Here is a 26537-nt window from a genome sequence, read left to right on the forward strand (position 1 = left end):
AACTAGACATGAAAGGCTACTAAATACTTCATTTTTATGAATTTATAGAAAAATCTAGATGATAATATAAAAAACTGGTCAACAAGTTTTCAAGATCAATAGACTGAAAGAATACATGAAGTTCTGCTCATGGAAATAATTTCTATTTTTAGTGTAGTGGCAGCTATATAACTATTGATGTCTAAGATATACTTCAATAAAGCTGATTAAAAATTAATAAATATGTAAAAAGGAGATTGGAAAAATTAGGTATTTCAATAGATAATAGGGAAGGTAGGAGAAAAACACTTCTCAGTTTCCAGTGCTAAAACAACATGCCTTAAGGGCATATCACGGATTGCCAAAACCTCCAATGAACACAGTCTGAATACATCTATTATGAAAACTAAGGCATGTCACGTCAATAAGAAAGGCTGAGCTATTCATTAAGTGATACTGGCAACTTGAAACAAGTTAGGCTTTTACTTTAAATCATACATAATAATAAATTCTTTAGGGCTAAATATTAATCATTAAAAAGTAGCAGAAGAAAAATTAAATGATTGGTCATATAAATTTTGTATACAAAAAGTTTCTATAAGTATGACTCCACAGACAGATGCCAGAAATAAGGCTATTAATAAGGAAATGATTGACCAGTACTGAGAAAAATATAAAAAATATTATAATTGACAATTTAGGAAAAAAATAAAGCACGTGAATAAAATTATTAATATCCTTAAATACAAAAGGGGTTACTAAACAAATAAGAAAAGAAGACTATACTCAGAAAAAAAATGAGTAAAAGACATGAACAAGACATTCAGAAAAGAGTGTTGTGGCTACTAAACATTTGAAGCAGTATTTAACATTACTAATAAAGTTAAAAACAATGTTGAGATACCAAACTTCGTCTACCTAAAGAATATATTTGTTCTAAGGATATGAAAAAAGTGCATTTTTAAATACTGCTAATGCAAGTATAAACTTACATCTCTTCCAGAGTATCTTCTAGTTAGGCACCAAGTGGCCAAACTTCAAACACTTTTACTTTTAAAAGTAATTCTATAATTCAAAACACATCAAATTGTACTTATTTCCAAATTGTTTATATAGTGAAAAACAGTATTCTAAATGCTCATCAAAAACAAATGTAACATTATGAAGCCGTTAAAAATGAAGACATAAACCAATAATTATTGAAGTAAAAGATGTCCATGGCAAGTTGTTGACTAAAATATGATTACATCTCCAGTGTAAATTCATTTAAAAAGAAAATCTATCCTGTTAGTTATCTCCCTTTCTTCTCTAAACACACACACACATACATATTCACACAGCATTCTGGAAATACACTAAAAGATCAGTACAAATTATCCATGAACAGCAAAATTAAGGGAACGCTTTATTTTCAATTTTATATTTGTCTATATTATCTAAATTATTTATGTTATAGAAAAGACTTTTAAAGGACCGTTTACAACTTAATTTCCAATTTGAAATTGGATAAGATATAGTTAATGTTGAAGTTTTCTAAAAGTAAAAAAATGAGCCATTGCTGCTCATCATAATATCTATATAAAATTCAATCTAAAGCATCAAAATAAAACACTAGGTAAGTATCTTCAGGATTTCTTTTCCATGTGAAATGCTACTTATAGACCTACTAAACAGCATCCTTCCACTACCCTTATTCCTGATATTTTACATTAAGATGACTTTATATCTTCAATAAAAGAGAGCACAGGCTTTTGGTTACACTTCTTTGAAAATTATTTCTCTGAGAGATCATTAGAAAATAAAGTGGAACTTTGGTTTGCATCTTATTGGAGAAAGATAGATAACCTTGAATCTTAAATTTTCTGTGGTATTTTCTTAATCTTCACTAACCATGACCAAGGTAGCATGATCTCATCTGCAAATTACTAAAAATAATCAGATTTGCAAAGTGACCTTGGATGAAGAAATGTTAAATTGGCCAGGAAATTTTTTTGAGGCATCACTATTATTAACTTGCAATTTTTTCATTTCACTCCGCCACTGATGCTTGGCAGGTTATAATTTTTCATTTTCGCACTTGGATGAAACTCATTGAAGTAGAGATTCTGGAGATAGCTGTGGTGAATTTTTACAAAAGGATTTCCCTTTCACTCCATTATATTAGATTACAAAATAGATCTCTGTTTGAGACAACCTACCAAGTAAAGATACATAACCAGACTGCTAAGATAACAGCAATGAAGTATACTGTAATTTAAGTTATTTAAGGTGCTACCTTCTGTATACAGAGTTAGTGTTATGACCAATTTATGTATTTGGAAATGTCCCTTAGAGGAGATAATTTGGGTTGATTCTCTTTTTGACAACTTCATACTTTCATGAAATAGTTTGCTTAGATTAAAGAATATGTCTGTGTCTATACAGAGATCCCCAGCAACACAGGTTGGAAATAAACTTACACTACTGTTAACAAATGAAGAGCTGTTCTTAGGTAGATGTAAACTATTTTCAGTATATCCTCCCTCCTTGACCACCTTAAGACCAGTTCCAACTACAGTAGTCCAGGGTGGTCATGTCACCCATGTATCTATCTATATTCCTTTCAGACTTTCCTTTTAGCATGCTACTTACTGAACAGCTTATAACAGGCACTATGCAATATAAACTGCCATTCTTTTACGTAAGAGAGGATAGAAAATTCATATAAAAATAACAAATATTATAACAGAGTAAATGGTAAATCAGAGAACAGAACAACAAAGATGAAAGAGCTCAGAAATGACTGAACAAAAGATATTTAAAAGTTATTTAGGATGGAGACTTAAAGAACAGTCTCATCTAGTCAGAAGAGAAATGCCCACCTGAGCCTCCAATTCCCTATCTTGATTCCACAAATTGTATGCAATTGCATGCAGGGTAATCAAGTTTGAATACCAAACTAGGGAAAACTAGTTGCTAAGAAAACCATTAAGTAGCCTCAATTATCTATTCCTTAAAAGAAAAAATAAATTGCTATTCTCAGAACATTTATATTTAAGGTCTTAGATCTAATTGTGGTATAAAATATTTTCCCCTAAAGAAGACAGAGTTACAAGTTATTTCACTAAAAATATTATTATTGCCTCACAACACAATTTTGATACAAATGTGACTTTTAATTAATCTTTATCTGCCCAATCACTAGCAAATATGTAAACTGATAGAATAGCTGCATAGTTAGTAGCTTTCCTTTCAGCACCTACATTACTCTAGAATTGAATAGACTATGTGCTTTTCTAGCAAGTTTAGAGTAACATTTTAAAAAACTAAGTTTAGAATAATATTAAAAAATTGTTAAACTGAGGCTAAGCCCTCCATTCTAAACATTTTTAAAAAATGTTAAAATTCTAATTTCAAATATGTGACTTTCATCATTATATATTTTATTAGAAGAAGCATTACAAGAATGATGATTGTATTCTGAGGAAAGGAAAAATCTTGATCAAAAGATTATATTATAAATACAAAATTATTAAATTTTTAAGGGAAACCTATTTTGCCATTCTTGGATTAGAAGATAATTTTGGAAAACATTTACAATTTCCAGGTAGCTTAATTTGTTTTAAATTCTTTTATTTTTTTTTTAATTTTCAGGTTGATTTATTTTTTCAGAATTTTTATGAATATAAAGAAATCAGATTTTATGTAATTCATAGGTACAGTTCAATGAAGATAACCAAACTTCCCTCCCTCACCGCCAGCCTCCTCAATCTCTCTCGTTTCTTCTTTCTTTTTTTTTTCTTTAATTTTTGCAAAGGTATGCTTTGAATCCACTCTTTAATGACATGCTTAATTAACCACTAACCGTAATATTCAGTAAGTAAAAAGTAGGAAGACCACAGATCCACAGGACTATAAACAAGGACTAAAAATAACAATCATATCACAAGATGTCAATTTCATTTCTATACAATTTTTTGTATTCTCTATTAACTGCCACATACCAGGGAAAACATATGACATTTGTCTTTTGAGGACTGGCTTATTTCACTAAGCATAATGCTTTCCAGTTGTAGCATTTCTAGTATTAACTGAAATAAGTAAAAATTTCAGTAAATTTAGTTTTAAACAGTCAATTATCAAAATTTTTGAAGGGCCACAAATACTATTATGAAAAGCAAAGATTAAACAATTAGTTTTTTTGAGAGGCAGAGAGAGAGAGATGACAGAAAGCACATACTACACTGCTGGTTTACTCCCCACAGGATGGTAATGGCCCAGGCTGGGCCAGATCAAAGGCAGGAGGCAGGAACTCAATCCCTGCCACAGGTCTCCCTTGTGGCAGGGACTCAAGAATATGAGCCATCAATTGCTGCATCCAAGGATGGGCATTAGTAGGAAACGAGAATTTAAAGTGGAACTAGAACTAAACCCTGTCACTCTGACATGGGATATGATGTTTTAACCACTAGGCCAAATGCTTGCCATAACAATTATATTTTTCAACTATGAGGTAAATTGAATCAAATCCCTAAACATGAAATATTTCAATAAACTCCTTTTTTTTCTTTTGGTTTGTCCTCCCAATATCAGGAACAACACAAAGATGTCTGGTCTCCATACTGTAGGTTCTAACCAGAGCTCATTTTCTCTCTCTCTCTCTCTCTCTCTCTCTCTCTCTCTTTCTGTGTGTGTGTGTGTGTGTGTGAAAGACAGAGAGAGAGAGAGAGAGAGAGAGAGAGCGAGCACGCACTGACAAGGGTAATAAAAATATTTTAAAAAGTGTATTCAGATCAGGAATGAAGAACTAAAATGATCTTTACAAAAAATGACTTAGGGCATCGCCATCCACACACATAATACAACTAGTTTTTTTACAAGAATCTACTAAAAATAAGTATGTTTAGTAAGGTTATAGAATCCAAGCTCCACATATAATATATGAACATTAACTGTATTTCTATAGGCTAGCAATAAAAAATCAGAAATTCAAATTTAGAAAAAAATTTACTTAAAATCATATAAAATATGAAATATTTAGGAATAAACATGACAAAAGTTGCATAAGAACTAAAGTGAAAATTATAAAATACTAATAGAAATCAACAATATATTAGTAAATAGAAATATGTTTTGCTAACATATCAATAGATTCAAGAGTGTTAAGATGTCAATTCTACCCAACTTAATACATATATATATATATAACATATCCCAAACAAAATTCCAAAATTTTTGAAGAAACTTCAGACTAATTCTAAAACTGATACAGAGATCAAAGGAGGGGCCAGCGAAATGGCATAGCAGATAAAGCTGCCACCTGCAGTGCTGGCATCCCACATGGGCGCTGGTTCATGTCCCGGCTGTTCCACTTCTGATCCAGCTCTCTGCTCTGTCCTGGGAAAGCAGTGGAAGATGGCCCAAGTTATTGGGCCCCTGCACCTGGGTGGGAGACCCAGAAGAAACTCCTGGCTCCTGGCTTCAGATTGGCGCAACTCCGGCCATTGCAGCCAATTGAGGAGTGAACCAGCGGATAGAAGACCTCTCTCTCTCTCTCTCTGCCTCTCCTTCTGTCTCTGAATAACTCTGACTTTCAAATTAACAAATAAATCTTTAAAAAAGAATCAAGGTAGTGTAGTGGTGGCTTAGTGCTACAACATGCTCAGAGATTAAATAAAATAGAAATTCCAAAATCAGATTTCCAGATACACAGACAACAAATTTTTTTGACAAAGGAAAAAGCAAGTAATGTTGGAATAAATGAGCATCACATGCAAAAACATAAACAATAACATAGTTGACATAGCTTAACATATACATTAAAACTGCTTAAAATTGGCCAGCGCCTTGGCTCAATAGGCTAATCCTCCACCTTGCGGCACCGGCACACCGGGTTCTAGTCTCGGTCGGGGCACCGGATTCTGTCCCGGTTGCCCCTCTTCCAGGCCAGCTCTCTGCTGTGGCCAGGGAGTGCAGTGGAGGATGGCCCAAGTCCTTGGGCCCTGCACCCGCATGGGAGACCAGGAGAAGCACCTGGCTCCTGCCATTGGATCAGCGCGGTGAGTTGGCCGCAGCGCGCCAGCTGCAGCGGCCATTGGAGGGTGAACCAACGGCAAAGGAAGACCTTTCTCTCTGTCCCTCTCTCTTACTGTCCACTCTGCCTGTCAAAAAAAAAAAATGCTGAAAATTGATCAGAAACTTAATTTAAAGCTTAACACTATAAAACTTTTAGAATGAAACACAAAAGAAAATGTTTTTGAGCTTCAGCTAGTCAAAGATTACTTAGTGTGATACTATAAGGAAAATGCATAAAAGTACAAAGTGGCAAATTTGAATCAAAATGTAATAGCTTTATAATGCAAAAGATAATGAAAATAAAAGCCATATGCTAAGAAAACATATTTGTAAATCACATGTCTGGTAAAGAACTTGTATCTAAATGTATAAAACTTTCATGTCTCAAAAATACAAAAAAAATCTCAAGACACAACAAAAATCTAATTGAAAGTATGATAAAATATTTGAACTGACACTTCATCTAAGAAGGTATGTAGATGGTAAATAAACAAATGAAAAAATGCTCAACATCATTTATTGTTAGGGAAATGCAAATTAAAACCACAAAGTTACAGCACAATTTTACTGATAAACAAATAATGGAATAAGTACGTAAAGGGTTAGGCTGAGAATGGATCTGTTCCTGGCCATGTTATTTTTTATCTCTTAGAATGAATTAATGCATTAATGAATACATTCAGTCTAGATATTATTGCTGATAACTTCATGCTGAACTTGGAGTGTTACAGCCCTTAGGGAGTTCCACAAAACTGGAGAAGTTATCAAGGAACAGAGGGATAAATACAGAAGTGTTCTAACACAATTATTCAGCATTATTTAAATATTCAATTATTATAGTATCTACCAGAGTAATAAAATTGTGGGTGATCTTATATAGTTTAAAGATGGCACTAAACTAAAATGAAAACTTTAGAAGTTAACACCATTTTAAATCAAAAGACTTAAAAGATAAGTAATTCCAACCTTGAGATTTGAATAGATCATTGCATAGACATATGAACAAATTAACTCTTCCTCTGTCAAATTCTTACATACATTCCAGCCATAAACACACACAGAGAAATAGTTTATATCCACATACTTACCTGAACACATAACATGTAAGCTGCCATCAAAAATACATATCTTTAACATTTGGAAAGAATTCACTGCCATATAACCTAGGCAAAAGAAAAATGAACCCCTACAGTTACCATCATGAAAATATATAGGGACTGGCAAAGTGGCACAGTGGGTTAAGCCACAGCCTACAGCACTGGCATCGCATGTGGGTGTCAGTTTGAGTTCTGACTGCTAAATTCCAATCCAGCTCCCAGCTAATGTGCCTGAGAAAGCAGCAGAAGATGGCTCAAATCCTTGGGCTCCTGCACCCCCAAGGGAAACCCAGAAGAAGCTCCTGGCTCCTGGTTCTGGCCTGGTACAACCCTGGTCATTGAGGCCACAGATAGACAGGTCATGCAGAACACTGTACACAAATCTATAGGACACTGCTACATTTCTATGGTTGTAGAACCTCCTGAAATGACATGTAGTGTTTTGTGTGTAAATGGACAAGAATCACTAATATAATTCAATCACTTATTTAACAGCTTGTGAAACAGTTTTGCTGAAACTGAATCACTGATCACTGGTACTACATTAGAGTTAAGATCTCCTGAGTCCAGTTATTTGTTTTTGCTAACACACCAAGCAGTCTCTTATTAAAGTATTAAAATTTTTAACTGCCATAGAAGAAGCAAATAACTGAGATCCCTAATCCCTGATTCTCTAAAGATCCAGCATCCTCTGTGTAACAACTCAATAAACGCTCCATGAGTCCATTTACACCGCTCTTCCTTGACAATATGCCAAACATACCCTGTGTGGTATCTGTGTGCTGGCAGGCCTTGAAAATCAAATAGCTAACATAAGTAGTTCATGTCTTAAAGGTATCTCAGAAACCTAAAGTAGTCTGCCAGAATACTCAAGGGAGGAATTCGAGGACATAAAAAATACTTGGAAATATAATTGTTCAAGGGTGGTGTTCTGTGGTAATTTACATTGCCTAATAATACATAGCTGATATTCATCAAATGATTGTTGATCCGAGTTGCTTGGCATATAAACCACCTAACAAATCTTCTCTCCAACATTCCTAAATGAGAAAGTATTCTTGCTGACAAATTGCCTCCGTTATGAATGAAGTAAGGCTGCTTTGTAGTATCAGTTTCTCTTAAGTAACTCTCTATATATTGATCAATCTTTTAATTAATCCAAAATGGCCCTGAATTTACAAATAGATGCCAGGTCTTTTATGGATTCAATAAATTCATGAAGGATTTTTCTCAGTGTTGCCATTATCAAATTAATCTCTCTCCAGTAAGATATTTTTGCTAATGAATAAGAATCTTTCATCAAATTAATAACACCATTAGATTCACTTTCAGATGGTTTAACATTGGTCATTGGGGTCTAATAACATATTGCTGCCTTGGGCAAACTGCCACTGGACTGAATATGAATTTGTACCAAGCAAATTCTCTATCTGAAAATTCCATTAACTAACTCAAAATTCATCATGTCCAGATCTAAATAAAGTGTGTGTTTTCCTCTGTAAAACCTGCATCTTTCCCTAGATTGCCTATATGATTAGCCACATTAAAACTTATCTAGTATATCTTTACCTATAACCTATCTATTCCCCAATCTAAAAAAGCATATTAAATTTTCTTCCTCTTCATATAAAACATCCAGTAAATAAGCATATCCCATAAAATACTTTATCTCATAAACATATCAATTTCATGCCTTTGTCTTTTCCTATGGTCATATCTTATCATAGGTCTTCATCACCTTGTACTCTCTCCCTACTTCTATTTTTCCTTCATGTGATTTCAAAATTACTGTTCTTAAAAGTCAATCCGATCATTTCTGCCTCCTGTTTAAAATTTTTCAGCAACATCTTACCATATTCAATTAACCCCAGATACTGACCAACCTTATTGAAATACATGCCTTTTCATTTTCCTATCGAGCAACATCTGGTATCACCCACATGCTTCTTAAATCTCTCACCTTAGAGATCTTATCAAGGCTTTCCAAAAGCACCTGTTTTCATACTTCCTTAACTTTGGCAAATAAAGGGTACTTGAAAAATCAGTAGGCAGTAGAATTAAAAGATGCTTATTTTGAGGGCTGGAGCCGTGGCTCACTTGGTTAATCCTCTACCTGTGGTGCCGGCATCCCTTATGGGTACCAGGGTTCTAGTCCCCGCTGCTCCTCTTCCAGTCCAGTTCTCTGCTGTGGCCCGAGAAGGCAGTGGAGGATGGCCCAAGTGCTTGGGCCCCTGCACCCACATGGGAGACCAGGAGGAAGCACTTGGCTCCTGGCTTCGTATTGGCACAGTGCCAGCCATGGCGGCCATTTGGGGGGTGAACCAATGGAAGGAAGACCTGTCCCTGTCTCTCTCTCTCTCTCTCTCTCTCTCTCTCTGTCAAATAAAATAAAATAATTTTAAAAATAAAAAAAGATGTTTATTTTGGTGCAAAAAGAAAGTTTATCTATATAATGTGGCTCTTTAAAAAAGTCCATGGAAAATGGACTATTAGGAAAAATGCATGCATTTCAAACATTACTTGCTCCAAAATAAACATATTTTAATTCCACTTCTCCAAAACTTCTGAAGTAGCTTGTAGTACACCCACCCCATGAAATACTCTCCTGACACCTATTCCATCTAGCATGGAGGCTAGTCTTCCTTAGAAGCTTAATCAAAGGCTGCAAAAAACCTTTTTGTCTGCTACATATGAAGTTGTTTGCTCTTCAATCTGACACACCTTGTCCATTTCCATCATTGTACTTTTCAATAATATATATATTCGTGATTTGTTTTGTTGTTCCTCTCTACCATATCTTCAAATGTATAAACTATATCAAACTTACTTTTGTGCCCTTAGCACCTAACAAATTCCTTGACAGGTAATAAGCATGTTGATGGTTAAATAAGTGAATGAATGGACTAAAAATATGGAAAATTAGCTTACTTCTATTTTTGTATATGTAGTTGATTCCATCATGTAATTTTTTTTTTCTTTTATGTTCTAGGCTTTTCAGAATATATTAGTTCTTACACAATCTGAACTAAATAAAACTCATTGTAATAGTTTCCCAGGGCTGCAATAACAAAGCACTATAGATTAGGAGTATTAAAGAACAGACGTTAGCATCTCATAGTTCCAGAAGCTAGAAGTTCTAGATCAGGTTTAGTTCCTTCTGAGGGTTTTAGTTGATCAAGCTTGAGGGCTCTTTGACTTATACTCATAGACAGCCATCTTTTCTGTTTCTTCACGTCATCTTCTCTCTGTGTCCATGTCCAAATTTTCTTTCTCTTTTTATAAGGACATAAGGCATATTGGACTCAGCCCCACTCTAATGATATTATTTAACCTAATCACCCCTGTAAAGACCCCCATCTCCTATCTCAGATGCTGGTGACTAGGCACCTCATTACTGGTTAATCTGTTCTGCTTAGTGACTTACACTCAGCTGGAGATAAATCATGGGGCACAAAGTTATGGCACTGAATTTTTATCATTCCCTGAAAAATAAAATATTATTTTTGTTTTAAAAAAGACTATCTCTAAATAAGTTCACACTCTGAGATACTGGGAGTTCAGAATTCAATATGAACTGGGGGAAAAGGACATTTTTAACCCATAACATCTATCCTTCCTCAATTAAATCAAAGCCATATTATATTTATGGTTTTTTAAAAATTTATTTATTTATTTGTTTGAAAGGCAGAGTTACAGAGAGGCAGAGGCAAAGGCAGAGAGACAGAGAGGTCTTCCATCCCTGGTTCACTCCTCAAATAGTCACCGGCCAGAGCTGGGCTGATCTGAAGCCAGGAGCCAGCGGCTTCTTCCAGGTCTTCCAAGTGGGTGTAGGGGCCCAAGCACTTGGGCCATATTCTGCCGCTTTCTCAGAAACATTAGCAGGGAGCTAGATTGGAAGCAGAGCAGCTGGGCTTGAACCAGAGCCCATATAGGATGCCAGCACTGCAGACAGCAGCTTTACCCACTATGCCACACCGCCGGTCCCTATATTGATGTTTTTCAAAAAAAATTTTAACACTTCCATGTAATGAGCCTGGTTCTCGAAAAATTTCCTATTGCTTTAAAACACTGTAAAAGGGAACTATTCCCTAAGGACTCTAATAGTGTTTCTGAAACAATCTTTTCAGCAAAGTCAGCACTAGAGCTAGAACTAAAGAAGAATACCTGAACTGAGTTTCATACTGGCTAAGCACTAACTATTCAACTTTCCTTGGGCATATTAGTTAAATAATGTGTACACTAATTCTTTTCCTGGAAGGGAAAGCAGTTGAATTGACTCTCTGCAATTCTATATGATCAAATACCCTGATTCTACCTTGTCTCATTTTGCTCTAGCAGCTGGCACTATTGGAGGTGACCTAGAAATAACACAAGAGCATTTATTTAAATGAAGAGATTAATGTAAATTCAGTCGAGTTTTAAAATGTTTACACAGCTGAAACCCCTGAACCTTCAATACTTCTTAGGTAAATTTTACTCACTCTTCATAGACAGACTGCTTTTGAAATTATAAATGCACAAGAATGTTGCTTTCAACGTGCACACAAAAATTCATACAGACGGTGTCCCTCATGGTAGTTCTCTATGCTACTCCAAAATGATATTTATCAAGGCTAAATATTCCAGTATTCTTCATTTTGTCAAAGTTGTTTCTAGAAAAATGTAAACTATCATAACAATTATAGGAGTCAAATTATATCTTAATTCATAAAAATTCTCATTGACTTTTATGATAAAAATTCAAAGCATCTAATAGTTTATCTACTAGTATCCTGTTACTCTATATTAGCAAATTTTAAGACACCTATTATTGTATCTAATTTTTAAATACGCCAAGTTATGACAGAAACAAGACATCAAAATTATCTTTATTGGCACAGGAAAAACAAGTGTGCATTGGAAAAACAATCATCTCTGTCAAGAAAATGATTTTATTTCTTAGTCATAGAGAATAATGATTAAAAGTTCTGGGAAAACATGCTGAGATTGAATGATTCATATAAGCATTTGTTTTGAAAAATAACCATGGGGCCAGCTCTATGGAGTATCTGGTAAATCCTCTGCCTGTGGTGTCAACATCCCATATGGATGCTGGTTCGAGCCCCAGCTGGTCCAATTCCAATCCAGCTCCCTCCTAATGTCCCAGGGAAAGCAGTGGAGGATGGCCCAAGTTCTTGGGCCCTGGAGACCTGGAAGAAGCTCCTGGCTGCTGGCTTGGGATGCGTCCAGCTCCAACATTGCAGCCATTTGGGGAGTAAACCAGTGGATGAAGGATCTCTCTCTGTCTCTCCCTCTCCCTCTCTGTAACTCTGCCTTTCAAATTAAAAAAAAAAAATCTTTTTAAATATCATGGAATATTACAACATAACTGTAGGTTGTGATAGGGAAATCTGAAGCAACATCAATGTTGGTGGGAAAAAATGCCAGTATTTCAGAAGACTGCTTCTATACAAATATTACCTTATATAGGTCACCTATATTAAATTACCTGCCCATATTAATTGCTGAGGATTCCAGCTATATAATTTATTTAAAATATAATAATTTATTTAAAAATATAGTAGATGTTAGAGAACAAGTGACCTGACATAAAAGGCAACAGACTCAGCCGGCGCTGCAGCTCACTTGGCTAATCCTCCACCTGTGGCGCCGGCACCCCGGGTTCTGCTCTAGGTTAGGGCGCCGGATTCTGTCCCGGTTGCTCCTCTTCCAGTCCAGCTCTCTGCTGTGGCCCAGGAAGGCAGGGAAGGATGGCCCAAGTCCTTGGGCCCTGTACCCACATGGGAGACCAGGAGGAAGCACCTTGCTCCTGGCTTCGGATCGGTGCAGTGTGCTGGCTGCAACGGCCATTTAGGGGGTGAACCAACGGAAAAGGAAGACCTTTCTCTCTCTCTCTCTCTCACTGTCTAACTCTCCCTGTCCAAAAAAAAAAAAAAAAAAAAAAAGGCAACAGACTCAACATCAAACTCTTGGTAATAATGATAATTAATTATTCATAAAGTATTATCAATATGAAACATTAGGGGGCCAGCACTGTGGTGTAGCGGTGCCAGTATCCCATATGGGTACCAGTTCAAGTCCTGGCTACTCCAGTTCCCTGATCCAGCTCCCTGCTATGGCCTGGGAAAGCAGCAGAAGATGGCCCAAGTCCTTGGGCCCCTGCACCCATGCAGGAGACCCAAAAGAAGTTTCTGGCTCCTGTCTTCAGATCAGTGCAGCTCTGGCCATTGCAGCCACCTAGGGAGTGAACCAGTGGTTGGAAGACCTCTCTCTGTCTCTCTGTCTCTGCCTCTCTGTAACTCTGCATTTCAAATAAAATAAAATAAATCTTTAAAAAAAAAAAGTAAGTGGATGGAGAAAGAACATGCTAACACTAATCAAAAGAAAGCAGAAGGCCGGCACCGTGGCTCAACAGGCTAATCCTCCGCCTTGCGGTGCCGGCACACCGGGTTCTAGTCCCGGTCAGGGTGCCGGATTCTGTCCCGGTTGCCCCTCTTCCAGGCCAGCTCTCTGCTGTGGCCAGGGAGTGCAGTGGAGGATGGCCCAAGTCCTTGGGCCCTGCACCCCATGGGAGACCAGAATAAACACCTGGCTCCTGCCATCGGATCAGCACAGTGAGCAGGCTGCAGCGCGCCAGCTGCGGCGGCCATTGGAGGGTGAACCAACGGCAAAAGGAAGACCTTTCTCTCTGTCTCTCTCTCTCACTGTCCACTCTGCCTGTCAAAAATTAAAAAAAAAAAAGAAAGCAGAAGCAGCAATGCTATTTTTAGACAGCAGGTTTCAGAGCAAGGGAAGTTATTAGGAATAAATATGGTCATTACATAATAATTAAAGAATCAATTCTTCAGGAATACATAACAACACTTAATGTGAATATGTCTATAGACAGTCAAAATAAACAAGTCAACAACTGACAGAATTTGAAGGAAAATTCACTATTATAGTTAGAGGCTTTAACAACTTCCATCAGATATAGACATATTCAGCAGGCAGAAAATCAGTAAAGATATAGTTTCTGTTCACAAATGGTGTTGGAACAACTGGATATGCACATACAGAAGAATGAAATGAGACTCTTGTTTCATACCACCTATAAAAACCAGCTCTAAATAGATAGAAGACTTAAAAGTAAGACCCAACACAAAACTACTAGAAGAAAATATAGGGAAAGATTCCACTACAATGGTCTATGCAATGACCGTTTGGATGTGAATCAAAACAGCATAAGCAGCAACAAGACATAAATATATACAAAGTACCACAATGAAGTAAAGAGTTTCCAAACAGCCTAGAAAATAATCAAAAGGGTATAGATAACCTACAGAATGGGAGAAAATATACCACATGTCAGATAAGGGGTTAATACCCAAAATGCATTAAGAAACTGAGAAAATACAACAGAAAGAAAACAACCCAATTTAAAAAGGGCAAAGGATCTACTCAGATATTTCTCAAAAGAAGATATATCAAATATATACAACTGGTCAACAGGTACTAAAAAAAGATGTTAAATATCACTATTGTCAGGGAAATATAAACTAAAACAAAATGAGACATCATATTACACTTGTTAGAATGGCAACTATAAACAAGATGAAGGATAAGTGCTGGACAGGACGTGGAGAAAAGGGAACCCTTGCTTGTTTATTGAAAATGTAAATTAGTATAACCATTGTGGAAAACAGTATGGAGGTCCTTCAAAAAATGTAAAAATAGGCTTGTCAAATGGTCTGTCAGTCTCATAACTGGGTATATATCCAAAGACAATGAAATTAATATGCTGAGGAGACATTTGCATTCCCATTATTCACCTTAGCTAAGACATAAAATAAATTTAAGTGTCCATCAATGAATGAATAAAGGAACTGTTGTCGATATATATGCATTGAATGCCACATAGTCTTTAAAAATAAGGAAACCTTGTTATTTGCAACAACATGGATGAACTTGGAGGACAGTATGTTAAGTAAAATAAGCCAGGTACAAAAAGACAAATACCATATGATCTCAATCATATCTAACAGTCTAAAAAGATGAACTCTGAATTAGAAAGTGGAATGATTTTTATCCGGTGTGAGGATGGGGAAATGAGAAGCTGTTGGTCAAAGGACAAAAAATTTCACTTAGGAGGAGTAAGTTCAATAGGTCTGATGTACAGCATTGTGACTACAGTGAATAACAAAGTATGAGCATCCTTGAAAGTTGCTAAAGGAGTAGATTTTTGAATGTTCATACCACAAAAAAATGACAATTATATAAGGTAAGCCAAGGATTAATTAACTCTAAATTTAGCCAATCCTTAATATATACATATTTCAAAACAACATATTGAATGATAAATATATAAAAAATATTTTTGTCAGTTGAAAACCAAACATTAAAAAAACAAGAAGTGAGCCCAAAAGGCAAAGCTAAAGAAGGCTCTATTTTCAGAATCTATGCAGCAGGTAGAGTCTTACTAATCATCAGATCTTTGTCCACCGTTACCAGGGTTTTAACTCTACCTTTCTTTGAGCCCCATTCTTCTTTTCTCTATCAGGAAAAGTTTTTCATTAGACCAATGATCTCTACATTTATTCAACTATAAACTTTCTACATACACTGTGCTATTCTTCTCCTTTTACTAGCTAAGTATGACTCAGTCTTTCATTTATAATCTACATGTTAATTCTTCAGGGAAACCATTTCACATTCCTCTCTACCAACCAACCCTCAAGGGAGCATGTCCTTTTACTGAACACCATTTTTCACAGGTGGCCATTACCCACTTGCAGTAATAGCTAATGGGCTTTTCATTCCCCCTAGCAGACTATAAATCCATGGGGGCATTTTCTATTAAACTTACCACTGCAACCCTAACGCTTAACATGTCTTCTGCATGCAATATTCTTTGATGAATAAATGAGTTGATAAGTTCATAGAGGAAGGCTGCAGGAATTTTAGAATCAGAGCAAATGAACAAAAAAAAAAAAAAAAAAAAAAAAGCCGAGCTGCTCAGCTCATCCTGACATGGCCTATATGGCCTTGGTTTCCTTTTTGTGAGTCCTACGTTTGTCATCTCTAAACCAGAACTGAGAACTGTATTTACCCATGTGGTTGCTGTGAAGACTAGTTGCTCATAGAAGAAGAACATACTAAGAACTCCAAAAGTAATTCTCATTTACCCCCCCCTTGTCTTCCTTTTTCAGTTTCTTCACCTATAAAGTATTAAATGTTTTGACAGAGACCCTATATTTGAGTACATTTTATCCAGTGAGCTTCACTATTTTTCGAAATATGTAATCAAAATTAATGCATCAAAAGCCTGTGAATTATATGAAACTGCCTATACTCAAACATGAAACATGAATTGCCTATGAAACAGGCAATTTGGTATGGTCCCCATTTAATGGTTTAAAAAGTAATATAGTGGGGGACGGCACTGTGGCATAGTGGGTTAAGCTGCCGCCTGCAGTGCCAGTATCCCATATGGGTGCAGGTTCAAGTTCTGGCAGCTCCACTTCCGACCCAGCTCTCTGCTGTGGCCTGGGAAAGCAATGGAGTATGGCCCAGGTCCTTGGGCCTCTGCACCTGCGTGGGAGACCTAGAGGAAGCTACTGGCTCCTGGCTTCAGATCGGCACAGTTCTGACCTTTGCGGCCAATTGGGGAGTGAGCCAGTGGATGGGGGACCCCTCTCTCTCTCCTTCTCTTTGTGTGTAACTCTGACTTTCAAATAAACAAATAAATCTTTAAAAAATAATAATAATATAGCACATAAAATCTGACAATGAAATACAGAGTCCCTTACCTAAAAAAAAAAAAAAAGTATTTTGAGTTAAATTAAAATGAAAATAAATCTAACAGAAATTTATGAAATGCAGTGCTTAGAGGGAAATTTTGATTCCATACCCAGCTGCTCCACTTCCAATCCAGCTCCCTGCTAATGTACCAGGAAAAGCGGTGGAGGATGGCCCAAGTCCTTGGGGCCCTGCCAACCACATAGGAGACCTGGATGAAACTCTTGGTTCCAGGCTTCAGTTCAGCCCAGCCCTGGTCATTGCAGCCATTTGGGGAATGAACCAGCAGATGGAAGATTATCTATCTATCTATCTATCTATCTTTGCCTCTCCCTCTCTCTGTAATTCTGACTTTCAAATAAAATAAATAAATTTTAAAAAAGATTAACATACACAATTGCTTTTCTATGTATTAGCATGAAATAAGTGGAACTTGAAATTAAAAATAAATTATATTAGGGGCTGGTGCTGTGCCATGGTAGGCTAAATCTCCACCTGCGGCACCAGCATCCCATTCGGGAATCAGTTCATTTCCCAGCTGCTCCTCTTCCTATCCAGCTCTCTGCCTGTGGCTTGGGATAGCAGTGGAGGATGGACCAAATCTTTGAGCCCTGTACCTACATGGAAGACCCAGAAGTTGTTCCTCACTCCTGGCTTTGGATCGGCAGCTCCTGCCACTGCAGCCATTTGGGAAGTGAATCAGTAGATGGAAGACCTCTCTGTTCGTCTCTCACCCTCTGTCTGTCTATAACTCTACCTCTCAAATAAATTAAAAATCTTAAAAAATAAATAAAATATTAGTACCCAAACCAATGAAATTCATAAATTTAAATCTAACAAAATACATGCAATATCTACATGATGAAACTCCAATGCAAAAAAAAAAAAAAAGGAAAAAAGAAAAACTGAATAAATTGAGAAAGAGTCCATGTTTATGGTAGAAAGACTCTATATTGTCAACATGTCAGTTTTTCCCAACTTGATATATATACTCAATACAATTCCAACCAAAATCCCATAAAGTAGATACCAACAAACTAATTAAAAACTTTATATAGCAAAAAAAATTCAGAGTAATTAACACAATGTTGAAGGAGAAGAGCAAAGCTAGAGGAGTTACACTACCCAACTGCAAGACTTGTTATAAAGCTATAGTATCAAGCCAGTGTTGTACTGATGAAATAATAGATAAATTTATGAATGAAACAAAACAGGAATCCCTAAAATATACCCACATAAAAAAGTCAACTGGTCTTTGACTAAGGAGTAAACGTAATACAATGGATGAAACAATTGGTCTTTTCAATAAATGATTGATGTACTAGATAGCTTCATGTTAAAAAAAAAAAAAGGCTACAGACACAGACCTTATACCCTTCACAAAAAGTAATTCAAAATGGATCAAATCAGATACCTAAAGCAAAATATAAAACTATCAAGTTCCCAGAAGATATCAATTTGGAACACTTAGATGATTTTGGGCTTGGTGATGACATCCTAGATATGACATGAAAAGCACAATTCATGAAAGAAAGAATCAATGAGCTAGACTTCATTAAAATTAAAAACTTCTATTCTGTAAAAGATAATCTCAGGGAATGAAAATATAAATCACAGACTAGAAGAAAATAGTTCTAAAAGGCATATCTAAGAAAGGATTGTTATTTAAAATATACAAAGAACTCTTACAAACCAACAATAAGAAAATAACCCTTCTAAAATATGGGTCAAAAAGATACACAAATGGCAAATATGTATATAAAAAAATTTCACATCATTTGTTATCATGGGTTACAAGTTAAAACAACAACAACCCTTAGAATGGCCAAAATTCAGAATATAGGCAACACCAAATGTTGGAAACTATGTGAAGCAGGAAATCACATTCATTGCTAGTAGAAATGCAAAATTATATAGCCACTTTGGAAGACAGTTTGATGGTTTTTTTACACAGCTAAACATACTCATACCATATGATCCTACAATCTTGCTCCTCAATACTTACCCAAAGGATCTGAAAACTTATACCTACATTAAAACTCACAAATAGATTTGTATAGCACTTTATTCAAAATTGTAAATATTTGGAATCTACAAATGTATCTTTCAGTAGTCAATACTTAAACTGTGGTACATCCAGACATGAATATTATTCAGCACAAAAAAATAATGAGCTAGCAAGCTATGAAAAAACATGAAGAAAATATAAATACGTATTACAAGGTGAAAGAAGCTAATCTGAAAAAGCAAAACAGTGTCTTATTCCAATTACATGACACTCTGGAAAAGGAAACAATACAGAAGCAATAAAAAGCTCAATGGTGGCCAGGAGTTAGCAGAGAAAGAGCAATGAATACACAGAACACTGATGATGTATAGGTCAATGACAATACTCTGTATGTTACTATGATTTTATATACATATCACTATATAATTTGTACAAAGCAATAGGATAGGATTCCAAAACCAGGAGTAAACCTTAATGTAACTATGGACTTTGGGTAATATGATGTGTCAGTGCAGATTCATCAAGTACAACAATTTTTTTTTTTTTGACAGGCAGAGTGGACAGTGAGAGAGAGAGACAGAGAGAAAGGTCTTCCTTTGCCATTGGTTCACCCTCCAATGGCCACTGCGGCCGGCGCACTGCACTGATCTGAAGGCAGGAGCCAGGTGCTTCTCCTGGTCTCCTATGGGGTGCAGGGCCCAAGCACTTGGGCCATCCTCCTCTGCACTCCCGGGCCACAGCAGAGAGCTGGCCTGGAAGAGGGGCAACCGGGACAGAATCCAGTGCCCCAACTGGGACTAGAACCCGGTGTGCTGGAGCCGCAAGGTGGAGGATTAGCCTATGGAGCCATGGCACTGGCCAAGTACAACAAATTTAATACTCTGGTAGGGAGATGTTAATACTGGGGAAGATACATATATGTTAGGGAGCGGGTATTTCTTCAATTGTACATTCTTTTTTTTTTTTTTGACAGGCAGAGTGGACAGTGAGAGAGAGAGACAGAGAGAAAGGTCTTCCTTTTTGCCATTGGTTCACCCCTCAATGGCCAATGCAGCCAGCGCACTGCAGCCTTCTACTCAATATTTTATGAACCTAAAAATATTCAAAAATAGTCCAGTATATTTATATATTTGTCTTATAGACTATAATATAAATTTATGCAGTATATATATTGACACTACATACACACACACTCACAATGAAAATAACACAAGTTTGAGAGCTGTTTCTAAAGAGGAGAAACAAGATGGAATATTAGAACAAAGGATTTTTCTTTCATTAAAAAAGCATAAACAAAGTAATCAAATGAAATGTAAATATAAGAATGTCCTTCAGAAAGAGCATACTCTTTGAGCACTCGCCTCCAAAAAAACCAGTTAATGTAGTCATAACAAAATAAAATTTAACTATCGCTTAAATTATTACTTGATATCAATGAGATAACTCTCATCCTTAATATAATGCTTAGCAGTCCATGCACACAGCTACTCAGTGTGTGATACTGAGAATTTTTTTAAAGATTTATTTTATATATTTGAAAGACAGAGTTACAGAGAGAGGTAGAGACAGAGAGAGAGGTCTTCCATCCACTGGTTCACTCCCCAGATGGCTTCAACAGCCGGAGCTGCGCCGATCCAAAGCCAGGAGCTTCCTCCGGGTCTCCCACGTGGGTGCAAGGGCCCAAGCACTTGGGCCATCCTCCGCTGCCCTCCTGGGCCACAGCAGAGAGCTGGATCAGAAGAGGAGCAGCCAGGACTCAAACCGGCACCCATATGGGATGGTAGCGCTTCAGGCCAGGGCTTTAACATGCTGTGCCACAGCGCCAGCCCCAATACTGGGAATTTTTTTAAAATAGTCTAAGGAGAGCACCAGATATGTCTGGAAGTGTAGTGCAGAAGTTCAACATCAGGGATGTCTCATTAAGCTATAACCGACATCCAGTATAAGAACTAAGGTTCCAGAGCAGAAATCTGGTGCACAGAATGACTGAGAGGATACACAGAATCCTTGTGGTGAACAAACTAAGGCAGAGATACAATCACAGGGACCTAGTACTCTGAAACAGGACAACAGACAGACATGAGTGTCAAAGCACAAGGACAGAGAGGGCACAGTGAGTTGACTTCAATAAGTCAGAATGAATCAAGCTATCAAGTTTCTTAAATTCCTCCTGACTACAGGTTAGAGACTGGAGGCTGCAGGCAGGGAGCTGTTAAGTGTGGTGAGCTATGGGGATTAGAAGACTTCAGAGGCAGCAATCCAAGAAAGTCATCATGCTCCACTAAAGTTCATACTCTCACATAATGTTGTTTTACACTGATTAGGAAGTCTTCAACAGCACATTATGTGGAAGCAGGATACCCCTAGAGTCTATCCAAGTGAGACTGTTCTTCAAAAAATAAAAGCATTACTGAGAGGTTGGTAGCCTTTAATGAACTCTACGGGCAGCTGTTATGAATAATTCCAAGGTGATGGCCAGTGCCGCAGCTCACTAGGCTAATCCTCAGCCTGTGGTGCCGGCACCCTGGGTTCTAGTCCCGGTTGGGGCGCCGGATTCTGTCCTGGTTGCCCCTCTTCCAGTCCAGCTCTCTGCTGTGGCCCAGGAAGGCAGGGGAGGATGGCCCAAGTCCTTGGGCCCTGCACCCACATGGGAGACCAGGAGGAAGCACCTTGCTCCTGGCTTTGGATCTGCACAATGTGCCGGCTGCAGCGGCCATTTGGGGGGTGAACCAACGGAAAAGGAAGACCTTTCTCTCTGTCTCTCTCTCTCTCTCTCACTAACTCTGCCTGTCAAATAAAAAAAAAAAAATCCAAGGTGAAAGATGAAACTATGATTTATTGAGTACATAGTAGTTTTGTTTGTTTTACAAATACTGTCTTGCTTATTGTATAAAAAATTCTACAAAATAGGTGATAATATTCCCAACCAATAATCCAGAAGCAACAAAATTGACCCAAATGACATAGCTGGTTGAATAAAGACAGTTTGACTCAAAAATCTCATGTTTTTTTTCCAATTATACCCAATTAAGTCTTTAGAAATAAAAGCTATATTATTTCATAATGTAAAACGGAGTTCTGTCTTGAGACTATAATTACTTACTGCTCTATCACTACCTCCTAATACTAGGATATTTATTTTTATTCTTCTCAGTAGTAACAACAGCTACTCATTAATCAAATATTACATAATGGGAACTATACTATAGTGAAAACCAAACTCAGCACAATAAATCTGTCACAGCATATTACTGTCTTTTTGCAATCTATGAGGTAACGATCATTACCCTCTTTGTAAGATTAGAAAGCTGAGGCACTAAGAAATCATGCCAAAGATCCTGTAGCCTGTTGTACTGGCTATTTTCTCTGAGGTACATAACTCTCTTATCATGTCATCTTTCTTTCTTATTTGTAACTTGTCTTAAGACCCTTCTTACCCTATTACATTTACTTCAATTCTTTATTTTTATACCAGCACATCTGGGCTTTTATAGCCCATGCCCCAAAGGAAAGTGCTTCTTCTGATAGACAAACTAAAACATTTACTTGATCCTCAGAGCCTTCTGATTCATTTTTCCTTTCACTTCCCCTTAAAGTTTCAACTTAAGTTTTTATGCTTTTAAACTATGATTTGCATTGTTTCAGATGGTTGAGGCTGCCAAAGAAGCTTGATCTTCTGTTTGCTGGGAGTTACTTTAAATTCTCACTTCAATGTATTCATGACTCCTGTAATTTTATATTTAAAGATTAATTTCTTAGTGTGAATGATTATTTCCTTACACACCTGCATGGACTACACTCAGACTGGTTGTTTTCAATGCAGAATACTGGTGGGGGAAACACTGAGTGTACCTAAATCAGTCATGGATAGTACAATCTACTAGTTACTACTAAGAGTGTACAAATATTTTAAATGAATTAAAGATTTTCTCTTTATAGAATAACTCTTCATTAGGCACTATGATATGATTTTTTGAGTGATTAAAAGAGGTAATGAAAAGGAAAACAAAACCCACAGTCCATCATATTCTGATAAATGGAAACATGGACATGTGTTTCCTATGTGAGAGTTGTATGCCACATACGTCTCAGAGAATTTACATTGAAAATGACTGATTTAGTCTATGGGATAACAGTCTCAAATATATCCAGGACCAGATGGAGGTGAAATGCCATGCAACATTCTTGGCAAAAAGAACAAGATAGGAGAATGGAGTTGTGTTGAACTCTGAGTACATGTGCAGTTCAAAGCTCTGAATCCTATTTTTTTGTTTATTTCAAACATTGGCAAAATCCAGCAAAATATATAAACCAGATCTGAACTTCTGGATCAATTAGGACCATGTCTATACTATGCCTGAACAAAGTTCTTTAATTTCAATAACTGAAAAACAATAAAGTACTACTTTATGTCAACTTGTACAGTAGCAAGTGCCTTTATAGTGGGCATTCATGATTATGAGAGTTCAGCATCTGAACCCTTTTCCACTCATTACAAAACTCCTCTCCATCATGAGTTTTGCAGGGAGCAGAGTTCATCTCTTCTTGAAAGTGAAAATGTCAGATAATCACTTTCTAAGTCTTTCTGCAGTGGGAGTGTGGCACATGACTAAGCTTCATCAGACAGATGCATTTTCATGGAATTAAGGGGACAAACCAGGAACACTTTCTGAGGCAACCAATGATATAAAGAAATCAGATTTACAGGGCAGCAGCACACATGTCAGGGTAAAGATTACCTTAGATACTAAACAGAAAACAGTTAACACAATGGCTTTAGACTTCTATTCTTAGAAAGCCCTGCATACAAGTTTAGCCCTTGGCTAGTATCTAGAAACTCAGATCTCAGGTAGTGTCCTCCCATCACTCATGAGAATTACTAACTAAACTGTTTGCAAAGACAATACATGTATTTTCCTTCTGGGAATCTAGGATTTTGGTATATGCCAGGCAAAAGATGCCTACATGATCAGCCACCAATGAAAACTTTACAGATTGAGTTTATACTACGCTACTCTGGTACATTACCCTTCACCTGTGCTGTCAAAAATCATTTACTAGGGGAATTAAAAACATTCTTATTGACTTCACTGGCATTTAGGACTCTGGAAAATTTTCACCTAGTTTTCTCCAAACATTGTCCCAGGGTGCATTTTCCCTTTGCTGATGGTGTTTTATAGCCTTCCACTTGAATAAATGATAGCCATTACTACAACTGTATGCTAAATACTTTGATACCTCTGAGCAACTCATCAAAAATGGAAGTGGTTTTAAAGATTCCCCACATAGGCTTCTACACAGTGGTATCCTCATCAATTAATTTAAGTAGTGTAATTTGGTTGTATACATTTGAACTTGTTTTACAAACCTCCTGACAATTCTGTGGGCTATCAAACATTTTTTCTGTACTTTTTCTTAAATCAGTCAGAATGGCTTTCTGTTTCTTGCAACTTTAGGACCATGTCTGAGATCCATGAATTTAGCAGAGAGGTTAAGACACCATTTGGGACACTTGCATCCCATATTGGAATGCCTGGATTTTCCGTAGTTTTGTCGTAGTTCCACTTCTGATTCCCACTTCCTGCTAATGCATTTGGGAGGCAGCAGGTAATGACTGAAATACTTGGGTTTCACTGATATGAGAGACCTGGATTGAGTTTTGAGCTTCCAGCTTCAGCCTGGACCAGCCCTGGCTGTTGCTGGGATTTGGAAAGTGAACTAGTGGATGCAAGATTTCTCTCTTCTCTCATCTCTCATCTCTCATCTCTCATCTCTCATCTCTCATCTCTCTCTCCCTCCCTCCCTCCCTCTCTCTCTTTCTGTGTGTGTCTACTGCTTTCTCTGTGTGTGTCTGTGTCCCTCTCTGCCTTTCAAATAAAAACAATTTAATAAATTAATAAAACCAGGTCTGATACAAACTCTAACTTGGTTTATAATACCCTTACTCCGGTTTTTCATTACTAATGCCTCTCATTTTACTATTTCCCTGCTCAGGAATACATAGTGGCTTCACAATGCCTATCCAAAAATCTTACCACCAGATAATCATCGTTAGTTAAAATTACCTAGTAATGCTACAGCACCAATCAACCCCACAACTCTGATTTCTGCTCTAGCCAAGTTTACCTACTAAACTTTCCCCATAATTTCTTCTTTTTCACGTCTTTTGTTCACAGTGACCAGATCTGCCCTCAATAGTATGTCAATTTCCAATTTTAAGCCTTCAACCTTCAATTTATGCCTTTGAAAGTTATGTCACCCTATGAACTACATTGAATCTACTCCCTATGTATCAATATCACTCTAACATGAAAATTTATGAGAATTGTGTTGTAGTATTTATTATATATTTGCATTTGCTGCGATCCTGAAAATCGAATGTATTGATAAAGTTCTGTTACCTCTAAATGTGCTGTAACCAAGCACTTGATTTTATTATAGGCTCATTGGTTGAAGAGTAACCTGGATTCAGGATTGGTATCACCTTCTAGTGTGCTTCTTGCTGGTAATTAATACTGACTCACCAGTCTACTCATCTCAGACTCTAACATCCTACTGATATTTATTTATAACTTACTGGACACTTATGTGCAATACAACTTTACCTAGTCAAGTTCAAGATTCAATGATCATCTACTTGATTTGTAACTGCCTGATTCTACTATTTCCAATACCTGTTTGGGACCTCCTCTAAAATACAACCATATAAAGCCCCAACATGAAATTTTACCATCAAAAATCTTCATTTTCACAGATACCAACATAAATATCTGTTGAAGATAAATTTCTATTCTCTAGGAGCCTCCTCATAGATCATGTATGCATTGATGATAGCTGAGTATGCTCTTGAATTAAATATGAAAACTATTAATAAATATCATAACTTGTACCAAAAATTCATATACATGAATATGTATTGTGATAGTAGAGAGATACTTAAGAAATCATCAAAGATGACACCAAATATCAACATAAAACATATTCTAAATTTAAGTATGGTGTTGGAGATTTATAAATGCCTACTAACAAATCATGCATAGTATTAAATAAAATTGTAAAAAAGGTCTTCAAAAAGTTCACTGAAAATTCATATTGTAAGGCAGACATTTGTCCTAGCAGCTGTAGGCAGTTGGGATGCCCACATATCACACTAGAGTGCCTAAGTTCAAGTTTCAGTTTCTGCTCCAGCTTGCGCTGGGATGCAGAATGTGATGGCTCATGTGCTTGTGGTTGGGTTCCTATTACTCAATTTGGAGACGCACGTGGAATTCCTGACTACTGGCTTTGGTAGGGCCTAATTATGACTGCTATGGCCATTTTTTTGTTTGTTTGTTTGTTTGTTTGACAGGTAGAGTTAGACAGTGAGAGAGAAAGAGACAGAAAGAAAGGTCTTCCTTTTGTTGGTTCACCCACAAAATGGCTGCTACAGCTGGCGTGCTTCACCAATCTGAAGCCAGGAGCAAGGTGCTTCCTCCTGGTCTCCCATGCGGATGCAGGGCCCAAGCACTTGGGTCATCCTTCCCTGCCTTCCCGGGCCACAGTAGAGAGCTGAACTGGAAGAAGAGCAACTGAGACAGAATCCAGCACCACAACCGGGATAGAACCTGGGGTACCGGTGCTGC

General features: G+C 36.9%; 1 protein-coding gene across 4 annotated transcripts in view; it reads right to left on the reverse strand.

Moving 5' to 3' along the window:
* NAALADL2 (N-acetylated alpha-linked acidic dipeptidase like 2) overlaps positions 1–26537 on the reverse strand; it is a 1471888-nt gene that overhangs the window by 1405456 nt on the left and 39895 nt on the right. The window lies entirely within an intron of this gene.

Source organism: Lepus europaeus, chromosome 2, assembly GCF_033115175.1.
Source record: "Lepus europaeus isolate LE1 chromosome 2, mLepTim1.pri, whole genome shotgun sequence".
Taxonomy (NCBI): domain Eukaryota; kingdom Metazoa; phylum Chordata; class Mammalia; order Lagomorpha; family Leporidae; genus Lepus; species Lepus europaeus.